Source organism: Myotis davidii, unplaced genomic scaffold, assembly GCF_000327345.1.
Source record: "Myotis davidii unplaced genomic scaffold, ASM32734v1 scaffold167, whole genome shotgun sequence".
NCBI lineage: Eukaryota > Metazoa > Chordata > Mammalia > Chiroptera > Vespertilionidae > Myotis > Myotis davidii.
The window spans coordinates 5,268,699-5,280,943 of NW_006300048.1; positions in this window are offsets into that span (position 1 = coordinate 5,268,699).

The following is a 12,245-nucleotide window of genomic DNA, read 5'->3' on the forward strand; positions in this document are numbered from 1 at the left end:
TAGCTGAGTGATGTCACGATGTGTGACTTCGGAGTCCAGGGCATAAAAGGTGGTTCAGTTTCTGCCTGGTGCTCTCTCTCTTCTTTGGGATGCTTGCCCTGGGACCCCAACCACCATGTTGTCAGGAAGCCCAAGCATATAAAGAGCCATTCAGTAGTGTTCTGGCCGACAGTCTCAGCTAACACTCAGCTGACAGGTGGCATCAACCACCAGGTATGCGAAATGAGTGAGATTTCAGATGATTCCAGTCCTCAGCCTTTGAGCTGTCCCAGATGACGCCTAGTGAAATAAAATCACTCATCCACACCAAGACTTGGCCAATCTTCAGGTTCATGAACAAAATAAATGTTGTCATTGTGTAAAGCCGTTAAGTTTCAGGGAGGTTTCTTACCGAGCAGATAAATCACACACACCGAACCTCAGGTTCCTTATAGTCAAATCGGGGGCAGAAATCTCTACCTTGCAGGGTTATTTTACAACTGAATGATAATATGTATAAAACATTTGCTTTATAAATTTAGAGCTATTGTCATTATGACAACAGATGACAAACGTTTTGAAAGAGCTAATTAAAACACCCGGTTTGTGAAATGCTAGACCTTAGGAAAGAGTCAGTAGAGCTCTCTTGAATGGCACAAAGATTCAACAACGCATCGGTGTTCAAGATTTTGTGTGTGGAGCAACACATTCAATAGAGAAAGCAAACACAGGAGGAACTGCGGCCACTGTCCCTTGGTCGGAGAAGAGCGTTCCTAAACTAGGGCAGTCTCATGTTGGCCATGAAGGGGGACAGGCATGTGCACGCTCTCTAAGAGGCTGTTGAGCTCCTGTGTGAGCTACATTCTCCAGCCAAATATCGTTTACAAGTGATTCTGGATCCAAAGACAAGACGGGATGGAACTCCAGGGAGACCCATGGGTGAAGCTGAGGGCTCAGGTTTTGTGACAGATTCCTGGTGATTTTCTGTTGAAGCCTTTGAGAGTCTTTGTGTTCTCGAAACACTCAGAAACCTTTGCTACAGATATGTACGGAGCCGTCATGCTCTCCTTTAGGCATTGTTATGATTCTCATTCTTGGATCAGGAAAGCTGAAAGCTGGAATTCCTCCACCTCAGAAATGCACGAAAGCACAGGAAACGGAAGAGCAATACACATCTCCAGCCTCGTGTAAACAGAACCCCTTCCCGCACGGGTTTAATTTGAAGACGGCGTCCTCTCACTGAAGCCACCCCCAGAGAATACCAGTCCGAATGCAGGAAGCATGCCTTAATGAGGCCACTGTCAAAACGTTTGCTTTCTTCCCTTGACATATTTTTTATTTGTTATTTAAGATGCTATAGAAATTATTTCCAGCTTTTGATTATGAACTCATGTCATTTCTCTTACATTCATGGAATGAGCCTGCATATAATCCTTGAACAAGGGGCATCTTAACACTGAGCTCAGCTTCTTCCACAAAGGTTGGAGTTTGGGATCTTGTGATAGTGGAGGGTCCTCAGTTGATCCTCATCCTGACCTTCACTCTGGTCACCGGAATGATGAGTTTGAATATAGTATCTTACTCTCACAAGTTGATTAAAAAAGACTTTAGAGAAATCACAAATCTGTCTTCCTCCCTCTCAACTAAGCCCAGTAAGCTCTCATCTCTCCAAACCTCCCAATTATGACAGATTAAAAGCTTATGGCACTAAAGTCACATCTGAGTCATGAGATATATTATATAGGGTGACTTAAATCAGGACCCTCTGGAAAACTTTGTGCAAAATTAGTATTTTGTAAGATCTCAACAAAGTATTGTATCAAGCTTGAAACATCTAGTCTAATGCTCATTTTAAAATGCTATGTCCAGGCCCCACTCTTGGATATTTTGATTTAATTAAAAGGTGTTTGTTTTTTCAGACCTGGCCACCTCTGACCTGATGTTGCTCACACTTGGGATGTACACTAGAATCACCCAAGGATTGTGTTAAAAAGAAAACTAACAAAAATGCTCCCTGAGCCCACTCCTAACACACAGTCAGAGTCTCAGGAAATGTCTGAGGTGTTCTGTTTGCTTTTTTTGTCCCTATTTTCCTATCTGTCCCGGAAACTCCTTCAGATCTTGGGCCTCCTTCTATCTCCACCCACTTCTACTGCTGTTTCTCCCCATCATCACTCCTAATATGGACCCTGAAAAACGGGAATGGAGAGCATGTTTTGGACAAAGATGTGTAGAGAATCTCAACTCAACACGACCACAAACAACAATGGGAGCACAGGACTTCCCTGAGGGTGACAGAGGGCAGTGTGCCGAGGTCCAGAAATCCACCCACACAGCCCAAGCTCCCACATGGTCATAAATGCTCAATCACATTCTCTCTCCCTAGGCACTGCCCTTCAGCCGGCAATGGCTAGAAACTTACAGGGATTGCATTGGACAGTGGCCACAGTTCCTCCTGTGTTTGCTTTCTCTATTGAATGTGTTGCTCCACTCACATTTTCTTCAATTCAACCCCTGTAAGTCCTAGGTTCAGCTTCCTGACAGTGTGGAGCACTAGGAAGCTTTAGCTCCACCCTCGACCATATGTGGTCATCGGCCATTTGGGCAGGATAGGTCCATGCAGCAGGACAAACATCTTCACTGAGGGCCTGCTCGGGCCAGAGCCTGAGAGTGCAGCGATGAACGAGACAGGTCCATCTCCTCGAGAGACTGGCCCACACAGAGGCACAAAAGGTGAAGAGATGATGTACAGGTCATAAGTGAAGTGCAACAATGATCGAGCATGAAGGAGTCCTCCTGTGAGCTCCGGGAAAGTTTGGGGCCAGCAATGATCCCTAAGATGAGACCTGAAGGGTAAGATGATTTATTCAAGCAAAGTAACAGGCAAGGACATGGGAGCAGAAGAAACTACATACACACGGGTCTGGAGGCCTGATTACATGATGTGGGGTGTGTGGTCTTGTCCTTCCTGCTGTATCCCACACAGGAATTCTCCCGTTCCTCTCTTCCTCCAGTCAGAGGATGCCAGCCCAGTGACAGGCAAATCCACAAAGCAGTCTAAAGCTTATCTTCTTGTGTCCCCTGCTTCCCCATATATGTCTGCTATTCCTATCACCACTGGTCTCTAACCCTCGGCCACCCTTGGCCAACATGGCATCTTCCCTACTTCATTTCTCAAAGCCAGCTCTCAACGCATTCACATTGTAGTGTGATTCTGGATAATTGTTGAATGTTGATCATGGACCAGATGTAATCAGAGGTATGAAGCTCCTCTGGTAGGCATTCAGACAGCTGCCAGGAGGTGAGTAAAGAGCTGGGAATAGGAAGAAGAGCAACAGTAGCTTCCGGGAGTCTTGAAACCAGTTATACCTTTTGTAGGATTGCCCAGAACAAAGGGCAGCATCTCTTACCACAAGGCTGCTTTAATTTCCATTGAAAACTCTCTATTTAAAATTACTCCAGGGCTGGTTGAAAGGCAAGACTTAAAAACAAAAACAACATTTTTTAAAAATTAACTTGTAGGTGGGAGACTATAGGAATACTTAACTTTGCCCTTAATAAGAGCGTTATGAATTTAAGGCAGTTATGTTTTCCTATACATGTGTAGTAAGGCCGTAGCCAGAATATTTGGAGAAGATGTTTAGTGAATTGAATTTCCTGGGTAGCTCCAGAGGCAAATGAAGGCAGTGGAATAAGAAACAGAGGGTCAGGAGCCCCGTGTTCCAGAACTAGTCTTGGCACAAAGAACCATGTGATCTCGGGTGAATAATTTCCCCCTTTGGGACTTAGTTTTGTTATTTATAAAATGTATAAATTAGGACAGATATTCTTGAAGAACACTCTAAAGTATTCCTAAAATGTGGCAGGGGGAAGGTGAATATCACTGTCTTTTATTTGCATCTAAGAATTCCAATGTCTGAATGGAGATTTCATGAGCTAGGCAGCCCCAGCTCCCAGCACCTTGATTGCTCATGGCTCTGGCTCGATAGTCAATTGAGTTGAGAGGATGAGAGAGCTTGCAGGCTGCCATTCTACCCTGAAAGGCAGGCAGGCGGACCTGTGAGGCAGTGGCCAGCACTGCAGATTGGAGGGGGGACACAGACACACAGCAAGAACCTCCTGTAACCACCTTCTCTGGCTCCTTCAAGACTCTCCTTTAACGTATTTCCTTAGTATCCTCAGCACATTACCTTGAGAAGCAGTTGAAGAAGCATCCTTTTTGCAAAGCTACCCTACCCCCACCCAGACCCCTCCAGCTTCACTCAACCCTCTCATTTTCCAACAAGGCCAGCTGAGGTACAGAGGTCAGGTGACTTGTCCAAGACACAAACCATAGGTGGGTGGAGTGGGCAGTGGAATAAAGATGGATGAAATCTCAGTCAAAATTATCAATGTAAATAATCCATAATAATAAAAGCATAATATGCTAAATTAGACTCGATGTCCTTCCGGACAAAGCTGGGGCTGGGAGGGAAGCCCGGGTCCCGGGTGCCAGAGGGAAGCGGTGCCAGCAGCCGGGGGAAGGAAGGCCTACTCTTGCACAAATTTCTTGCATCGGGCCTCTAGTTTAGATATAATTAGAGAAGCTATGGGAACTGAATCGTTTCAAAAGTCACCTTTAGAGATGCTCTTGTTAGCCCCTGCTTATCTGTCACTCTACTCTCTCAAAGGGTAAAATGCTGAAGACACAGGGAGAAAAGGTCTGATTACTGCAGGGTATAGAGTCTAACCAAGGTTTATTCTGCTGTAAAGTGGAGGAGTCACTCAGGGTAAAGACAAGAAGCCAGGCTCACACTCCAGCTCCCAAGCCCTGCCTCCCCCCGACCCCCTCCAAGAGCACAGAAGAGAAGCTGCGTGGCTAAATCCCTCCTCCCCACACTCCTTCTTCCCATCAGGTGACTGCTTTAGAGTGGCTTTCTTAAAACAACCTCACAGCTACACACATGGAAACTGAGCTGGGTTTTGTGTCAAGGAGACCTGACTTCATTTTCTCTGCCTTGAAACAACTCAATCTGAGCTTGCTCTCCACTGCTGAGTTATGTGTTCGAGCCCAGGCCCAGTTATAATTGAAAAGGATCTGTCTTTTGTAATCTCCTAGGCCCAAAGGGGAAATGAAACGCCTTTCCAAATGGCAGACTAAAGCAGGAAATGTTCTATGTATTGTACTCCCATTAAAAAAATAAACTTACCCCAGTAACTATACCACACACACAACAGCCCAAGCCATCACCCAGGAAGCCACAACCTGGTGTGGAGTTTGTTTCTTTTCAGAAAGGAAAATGTTTCTAGGCCTACCATATTTTCTTTCAGAAGTCCTACAACGGAAGGCAGGTTAAACCCTACCCCCTGCTCTCTGCCAGGCCAGTGTGAGTCAGAAGCCCTTCCGGCTGGTCCCAGATGTTCTGTAAGATAAATGCGTCCTTGAGCGAATCCTTGCCTCAGTGTGGTCTTCTGCATCTGTGCCTTTGGAAAACGAAGAGATGGCTGGATAATGTGGAACTTGGGATTCTCTGGTTCTCTCCCTGATCACTTGTTCAGCATTATTCATTGTGTATGAGGAAGTTAGAAATGACCCTTGCTTGTGAAGACCTATAGTGTAAATTCTCCATGTCATGCCTCAGAGAGAAAAACAGACAGTGGCCATTATAAATATATGAAATTACATCCCTCACCCCAACAAATAAATCTAAAATAAGTCCGGTGCAAAAATTATTCTGCTCTACCAGACCTTTCCTAGAAGTCTCAGCAGGTGGCTTGGTGCTGCTGGGGTATTCAAGTTCACAAGCAACAAAATACCTTGCTTTGGCTTCTGCATCCTAACACTGGGCTCCACAGAGGGGACCCCTCATGTCAGCCCCTTGGTCTATCAGAAGAGAGAAGACGTGTTTCCAGCTCAACAGAGATTGCTCCATCCATAGGCTTGGAATAGAAGTTTGTGTCACAGTGGATAATCATCAAAATATAGCATTTGTATCTCCTTTTAGTTTAAAAGTACCAGATAGAATATTTGCACCTGTTTGTTAAAAATTGTACTATGGCCGTGTCCTCCACACCCCAAACCCCAGGCAAACTATTTCTGCCATTGTCAGCCAGGACAAGCCAATCACAATAACTTCTGTTTACTTGCAAAATCTATCTGAGGAAGGAAGCCTGCTATTGTTGGGCTATGTTTAGACTAGATGATGCTAAGCAGTGGCCTTCAAGGATGAATAGCAGATAGACTTCTAGATCTTATCTAATGTTGAGGATCAACGCCTCCAAATTATCTTTTGATGGTGGCTCAGGAGTGACAAAGCCTATTCAACTGGCTTCATCCCGCAACCATTGGAAGAGGCTGTGGAGCGTGATGTAGAAAATTCTGAGGTCTCCACTAGGACCCGTGGGAAAGAAGGCCGTGTCGTCTGGCGATGAGGTGCTTTATTTATAATGCTAACCTTAGATGGAGTTCTGCACACAGAGAGCACAGGACTGCTGAAGAGGTCAATGAAATGAGCAAAACTAAAATGAGAAGCACCATTTCCCCCAATTTGCTCTTACCACAACTTTCTTTAATAGGATCTCTTTCTACCAAGCCATAAAATAGATCCTGTTTTATTTTTCTCTTTTCAGCCCAGTGATATAGTTCAGGTTCATGTATATTCATTCTCATTGTGAATAATGCAGCCTGCAGGCAAAGACCACAGCCTCAGACACCTAATGTGGGGCTGGAGAGAAACAAGGCCTTGGAGACAAAATTGTATAAGGGGAGTATATGATCACACACTAGTTTTGAGCAAGGCATTTCTTCTCTCAATTTTTTCAACCAGAAAGGAAAAAAAAAAAGATGGCTTGAATTGGCCTCAAAGCTCTCTCCCTCATCTGTAACTGGGAATAACAGCAGCTGCCCACCTGTTCACGAGTTCTCTGTGAGATCAAGTGAGAAACTCGTGGGCAAGTGCTCTTGGTGGAGAAGGCACAATAATAACACTACAGTCCCACACCCAGTCCTTGTCCATCCGTGGACTGAAATTATAGCTAGAATACCACGCCCTACAGCTCCACAGTCTTTTTAGGAAAATGAACACGAGCCTACTCCACAACCCAGTCCCATGAAGTTCATTCTATCTCTCTCCTGGAATTCCAGTTTCTGAAAGGAACAGTTTTCCTGATATAAAATTCTAAGTTGTCTATAGCCATGCTACTCGAGTTGGAGCATCAGCCTCCCTTAGGAGCTTGGTAAAAATATAGCTCCTCGGGTCCAACCCCTGACTTACTAGGAAGGCTGGTCTTCCTATCTTTGGAAGACAAAGGCCTTATATAGCAACAATGCAAATGCCTTCATAACCTATGCATTAGTTCAGTGATGTCCAGTTCTTTTTTGTTTTAAAAAGTATATCTTTGCACATCTGGATTGCACAATACTGCTACTCAGAAAAAAAAATCTCTACCCTTACACATGGTAATCTAGCCCTACCACATTCTAAAAACATCAGCAAATCTCAGCTAAATTTCCGTACCTCGTGCAGAGGAGGGGCCAGCTTGCCAATAAGAATGGCAGCCTGCTGCTGAAAGAGAACACTGGGCGGAAACCGGAGCTGGGGTAAATTATTTATTGAAATTCCATGATGTGGCTTGTCCGTTAGGAGCCAGCAGAGCCCAGAGTTGTTGGAGTATCCATCCTATGCAGGCCTCATCCTCTACCCCCTGAAGTCACCTGCCTCTTCATTTGGGGGACCAGTCAGATATTGGACCCTCACTTGAGAGGTTAAGTTATGGAAAACTGGTGTGTTGTGGTTAGTGAATGGGGCTTTCTGAGGTTACCACTCTAAGAGCTCCCAGTGCCCACCTCTGAGCAGTGCTGTGGTCTGGGAGGCTACCTGCCTGCAGCCCCCACTTCATAGAAAGCCTGCATAGAAAGTGTGGAAAAACAAGAAAGCCAATATGTTGCAGCTAACTCTTTTTAAAAAAACATTCTCTGCCAGGTTTCTACCAGTGTAATGGAGAGAAAAGGTTTCTTTGCCAACCAACATGATAATATCCTATATAATAAAATACTAATATGCAAATTAACCAGTCACTATAATGTACACTAAACACCAGGGGGCAGACACTAACGCAGGAGCTTCCCCCTGGTGATTAGTGCGCTCCCACAGGGGACACACCACTCAGCCAGAAGCCAGGCTTATGGCTGGCAAGTGCAATGGCAGTGGTGGGAGCTTCTCCTGCCTCCATGGCAGTCAGACATCCCCCAAAGGCTTCCAGACTGCGAGAGGGCACAGACAGGCTGAGGGATACCCCACCCCCAGTGCATGAATTTTGTGCACCAGGCCTCTAGTATATATATCCTATCTAATAAAGAGGGAACATGCTAATTGACCCTCACACTGTCCCAAAGATGCCAGCGCCCACAGCCAATAAGGAGGGAATATGCTAATTGACTGCAATGCCTTCAAAGATGGTGGTGCTCACAGCCAATAAAGAGGGAATGTGCTAATTGACTGCAACATCCTCAAAGATGGCAGCACCCCCAGCCACAAGATGGTGGCCCCCAGTCCCCTCAGCCCCACTGGGGCAGCAGGCATGTGGCAAGGTCAGGCCTACCCCCAGGCAGGCCCGGCCTTGCTGCGCTCTTGCCTCCGGAGTCCCACAGTCCTCTCAGCCCCCCAGCTGCCCAGGGCCAGCCCGATGTGCAGGCAAGCCTTGGATGGTGGTTGCCCAGCCGCCCAGGGCTGCCCGAGGCTCAGGTAACCAGGGCCGGCTGAAGCTTGTGCTGCTGGCAGTGGCAGCAGCAGAGGGGTGATGGGGGCGTCGCCTTCCCCTGATCGCTGGGTCACCTCCCGCCTCTGAGGTCTTCCGGACTGTGAAAGGGGCAGGCCTGGCTGAGGGAGCCCCCCCCTCCAGTGCAGTCTCTAGTATGTATATAATGAATTAAATTCTGTAGAGAAATTGTCCTTTTATAATCACTAATATTTAATCCTCAAAAGCAAAATACTATAAATAACATGTGCATCAATAGAATGGTTGATTAAAGTATGGTATGACCATATTATGGAATAGTATACAGCTATTAAAAAAGAATGAGCTGGATTTGTATGGAGGAAGTGTCAAAGGAGAAAAAGTCAAGTCACAAAGTAACATGAATAGTATGATCCTTTTTAAAATTTAAAAATATTACAATCTGCCTGGTTGGAGTGGCTCAGTGATTGAGCATTGACCCATGAACCAGGAGGTCACAATTTGATTCCTGGTCAGGGTATATGCCCAAGTTTCAGTCTGATCCCCAGTAGGAGATGTGCAGGAAGCAGCCAATCAATGATTCTCTCTCATCATTGATCTTTCTATCGCTCTCTCCCTTCCTCTCTGAAATAAATACAAAAATATATTTAAAAAAATATAAAAAGACTACAGTTTTATTCTTCACTGGGTTAAATCTAGTGATTCTGTTTTAATAATCACTCCAGATCCATTGAAATGGATGATGGACATTGTAAGGGCTCAGACCTGAGTTTTCCTATAATAACTAGAACAGTTAAAGACAGCAAGTCAGTTAAACAACAACAACCAAGGGGTATTACTGATTGATCCTAGTGTTGGGTCTTATGTTTGCATTGTGTGTATGCAAGGTGTATACTACATTGCTATTTTTGTTTGACTTTTCACTCCTCAATGGGCAGTGTGGTTCAAACAGATCTGCCCACATAGAAAAAGAGGAAGTTACTTCCTTTAGGGTTTTGTCTTTGCGAAGAAGCCATGTTTAAGCTGAATGATGATTCAGAATAAATAATATATCAAATAAATATAAGTATTTATAACAAATATATGAATATCTGTGATAAATATTTATTTTAAGTAAACATACTAGCTAATTGCTTCCATTCTATCCATGAGTAACAGGAAGCATAGTGATTTTTCCATTCTTTGTTTTGGGCCCTGTGATTTTTTTGATTTCACATCCCTTGTTCCTATGACAGCACTTCCGGCTTCTTACAGTGAACTCCAAATGTCGTTTCATCAGGTGCCCCTGCAACGCTTAGTGACAGGCATATTGTCATTATGACTGTGTGCAAATTGGAATGAATCAGAATGGCTTTGTAACTTTGGGGGAAAGATTGTTTTCTTGTTGCCATCCCAGCAAACTCCCCCAGATCCACAGTCCAACTGATTTCCCTTTGTCATTTACAAAATTAAATATAATGGATGGACCTGGAGAGTATTATGCTAAGTGAAAGAAGCCAGTCAGAGAAAGACAAGTACCATGCGATTTCACTAATATATGGAATCTAATGAACAAAATAAACTAACAAAATGGAAACTGACTCATAGATATAGAAAACAAACTGACAGCTGCAGGGAGGGAGGGAGGTTTGTGGGGCTGAGAATAAAGGTGCAGGGATTAAGCAAAACACCCCCAAAACCTCATAGACACAGACAACAGTATGGTGACTACCAGAGGGGAAGTGGGCTGGGGGAGGTAGGAGAGGGTAAAGGGGGGGAAAAATGGTGATGGGAGGATACTTGAACACACACTACAATATACAGACGATGTGTTACAGAATTGTCAACTTGAAACCTATATTTTATTGCCTAATGACACCCCAGCATATATAATAATAATAATAATAATAATAGTAATAATAATAATAATAAGTAATGGAACACCCTAAATTATTTCTTTGACTTTTTGGAGCCCCTACTCAAAACCCTCCAATGACCTTTCATTGATAATAAAGTCCAACCCCTTGCGCTGCCTCCCAGACCTCTCACTCTCTCTTCCCAGTTTTCTTACTCTTGCCCTTTAAGGACTTCCCCTTTGCCTCCCCACACCTCCCAGTGAACGTCTTACCCACCACTTCTGTCAGAATTCCACTTGCTCTATTTGTATTGTTGTCTGTGCCCTTTCTTCTCGATTGCATTTTCCTGTCTTTGTTTCCAAATACCAACTCAGATCCCACCCTCCTGAAAAACTTTTTCTAATCATTTCTATTAGAATTATTTTATGGATAGTTCATTCCATTCATTCACCGACAAATATCAGTCATCAACAACATGCTTGGTACTGTTCCAGGTGCAAGAGATATCCGGCCAGTCTCCACTCAGCACCTTCCCCTGCGCCTTGCTGTGGCGCTAATGAAGACCAGGAGAAGGCAAAGTGCAACAGCAGGTAAACTCCTGCACGCTGCAATCTACTGGACTTCACCACTTCCCAGCTTTGTGATCTTGGGAAAGTTTCCTGGCCTTGGTTTGTTCATCTGTAAAGTGGGAATGCAATGTAGTACATCCCTCATAGAGTTGTGGTCAGAGTTAAATGAGGTAGTTCATATAAAGCATTTAAGGATAGTTTGTGATACAAAATAAGCAATACTTATACTACTATCTTCTATGTGACGTCGCATGCCCATCAGCATTGTCTGTCCCTGTGGTGCCTGGTTTTCTCTCCCTGCTCCCCACAGATAGGAGCACAGTGTCGGCCTCCTGTCACTGTGTGATAGAATATTCCCTTCTCTGACTGGGGGTTAGTGAATAAGGGGTGGTTCCTGAGAAGTCATTGGAAGTTTTTAAATAAAGGTATAAATGGGAGTTCTTAAATGTTGTAAATATATTCATGAAAGTCTATGGGACTTTTAGGACTATCACTCAACCATATTTATTGAGAATGTCTAGAACTGTGGTTCTCAAATGTTAGCATGCCTCGGGGCCATCTGGAAAGCTTGTTCAAACCCAGTGGATCTGGGGGGAAGCCCAAGAGTTTGTATTTCTAACAAGTTCCCAGGCGAGGCTTCCGGCATAGGAACCGCACTTTGAGAAGCTGGGCCCTGGGTGCCAGGGATGGAGAACAATGAGAGGGCTAGTTCAGCTCCCAAAGGAGCCAGGGCCAGGGGCTGAGCAAAGCACACAGCCCAGTGGGATGGACCATAAAAGTCTAGCCCTGGCCCCTTCCTTCACTGGAATATGACCTTGGACACAGCACTTAAGTCCCCTAAGCCTTGGTTTCCTTATTTATAAATTTAGGATAGGAACATTCCCTTCATACCTCACAGTGTGGAGAAGATGCAGGAGAAATGCAAAGTGCTGACTGAAGATGCAATTGAAGAGTCAAAGGAGGGGACACATTTTTTTTCAGTCCAAAGTGACCCCTTGAATGCAAGAGAGACCTTCTAAGCTAGTCACAACATTTTCCAATTCAATGAAGTATTATTTAGTACCTTAGAGACCCAACTACCACCTGAATAGATTCCTTAATAATGTAAAAGCTCAAAACAGCTTTGAATCAAAAGTCCCCCCCTCCC